A 2,454-nucleotide genomic window follows, 5' to 3' on the forward strand; every position below is an offset into this window, starting at 1 on the left:
GTGTGTGGGTGTGTGTGTGTGTGTGTGTGTGTGTGTGTGTGTGTGTGTGTCTGCCTGCCCTCCGCCTCATGTCTGAGTTGTGCAGCGGCAGACTGGTACTGCCTTGTCTTGCGTTGAGGGTGAGTTTGTACGTCTTTTGGTGTATGTGCCCATACGGGCAATTTTTGTGGGGCGCGACCATAACAGTCGACTGACGTGACTCGCTTGACTTATTTGACACTTTGACTTGCATCAGGACTCCGAGAAATCTGAAAGCGGATCCAATATAACTTCCTGATTTGCCACCGACAATGACTTCATTGAGCATTTGAACCCAAACTTGAGATCAAAAGTGAACAAACACACCATTGTTGACGGTTGTTTTTTTTTTCAGGCTGCCATTTCATTGCTTTTACCCGAAAAAAAAAAAAAAACTCATCTGAAAAAATAAATGTGGTAGGGAAGGGTGAGCACATCAGCCTCAGAATCGAGCGGTCCTCCTGCGTGGAATTTTCATGTTCTCCCCATGCTTGCTTGGCTTTTTCGCAAGGTACTGCCACCCACATTCCCAAAACATGCACGTTACGCTCACCGAACACTTCAAATTTTCCACAGTTGGAAATATGAGTGAAAATTTGTCCCGTGATTTCTTGGCAATCAGTCCGGGATGTACCCGGCCTCTCATCCAAAGGCAACAAGGAGAGGGTCAAGCCTGTTTTCGGTGTCTCCCTCTTCCAACGCGCCCGTTTCAAATGATCGGGCTTGTCAGAGCTTGCTGATCAAAAACAGGCTGGGCACCCGTGATGCAGAGCAACAAAAAAACAAAAAAAAACTGTCTTCTGTCAGTTTCTAAGCGTGGCGCTCCTCGACTCCGAAATATGTAATTGCAATGAGGATATCATTCGGACAATTAGCTAAGCCATTGCGCATATCAGCCGTGACAGTTGCACTGGCTTGCTCCGACTTTGCCGTCCGTCTCTGTGGCGCTGTTTGGCACGGTCACCGCATAAATCCAGTGAAGACCGCGGACTCACACATCAGTCGGCTGAGACGGTCTTTCTTGTGTTTTCTTATTTGCACTTTGCTCCGAATTCTAGTTTGAAGAATGCCTTTGAATCGTGTTTGATCAAACTCGTTATACAAGAAATACTCGATGCTTTCCAAAAACGCACTTCGCGATGATAAAACCAAGGCTAAACGAAAGATATTGCCAGAAAAAATGACAAAGAAAGGCCTCTGTATAGTATGGGCCAATGTTAAAAAAAGAACATTTTGTTTCATGTACAGCACGATGTGGGTGCAATGGGAGCATTCGCCGCCCGCACTGTCTGACACATCCACACAAAACTCTCAAGCGACAAAAGTGACCCAAGAATGAGTCACAGAGAGCAAAAACGTGCGCCAATGCAAATCAACTGCTTCGTCTTCACTTTCTCCATTTGACTGCAGGGTGGAACTTGTTGATTTTTTTTTTCCCTTCCAAAAATATTCCAAAATACCTTGGGTGATAAGCCGAAGGAATACAAAAGCTATAAGAATGAAGTCATAGTTTTTCAAATAAATCGTTGTATATTGCTAGTTTTGTGGGTGGCGAGAGATTGAGCCCTGCCAAGAATAGATGACATCAAAATAATTCCCTTCCAAAAGTATTCCAAAATACCTTGTTGGGTGATAAGCCGAAGGAAGAGAAAAGCTATGAGAATGAAGTCATAGTTTTTCAAATAAATCATTGTATATTGCTGATTTTGTGGGTGGAGAGAGACTGAGCCCTGCCAAGAATAGATGACATCAAAATAATTGACGCCACCCCTGAAAGTTTTACAATTTCCAATGGATACCCCCCCCAAAAAAAAATTGCCTCTGAAATCACCTAAAAAATTGTGGCTCTCCAAAATGCCACCAAACAAAACACTTAGATGAGATTCGCACTGAGAAACAGAGGATAGCCCCCCCCCGCACCACCAAAAAGTATTTTTTAGGGTTTGCTCTACAAGAATGAAGTTATGATTTTATGTGTGTGTGTGGGTCAGGGGGGTAGAAAATAGTTGTGGTTGTACAAGAATAAAGTAGACGCGCAACCACAAAGTAGATGGTGGTTAGCATGTCCGCCTCAGAGGCTTCAGCGAAGACTCTAAATTGTCCAGGGGTGCGAATGGCGGTTTGTTGGCTGGCAACCAGTCTAGGGCGTACCTTGCTTTTTTGGTTTTTTTTTTTCTTTTTTTTTTCACATTCAGCCACATATGCTCCAGAATTACCCGATGACGACAAGTGCAACAACAAATGGAAATGCAAGGCTAAAGGTGACATGTTACCAGAATAACGCAGCGCTAATTTAAGAATAAATTTGCAGTTGTGCTTGTGTGAGAAAATCCATGCGACCGTTTTCCACCGTGACTCTTCTCTGTTATGACAACTTGATTTTCATAACATTGTGACTTTCATCTTGGAACGTCTTCTTCAGTAACATCCCCCCCC

General features: G+C 43.8%; 1 long non-coding RNA gene across 1 annotated transcript in view; it reads left to right on the forward strand.

Moving 5' to 3' along the window:
- The window catches only part of LOC109519197 (uncharacterized), a 240,978-nt gene that overhangs the window by 127,587 nt on the left and 110,937 nt on the right, over nt 1–2,454 (forward strand). The gene's annotated exons all lie outside the window — the stretch shown is intronic.

Source organism: Hippocampus comes, unplaced genomic scaffold (genome assembly GCF_001891065.2).
Source record: "Hippocampus comes isolate QL1 unplaced genomic scaffold, H_comes_QL1_v1.1 scaffold12, whole genome shotgun sequence".
Classification (NCBI taxonomy): domain Eukaryota; kingdom Metazoa; phylum Chordata; class Actinopteri; order Syngnathiformes; family Syngnathidae; genus Hippocampus; species Hippocampus comes.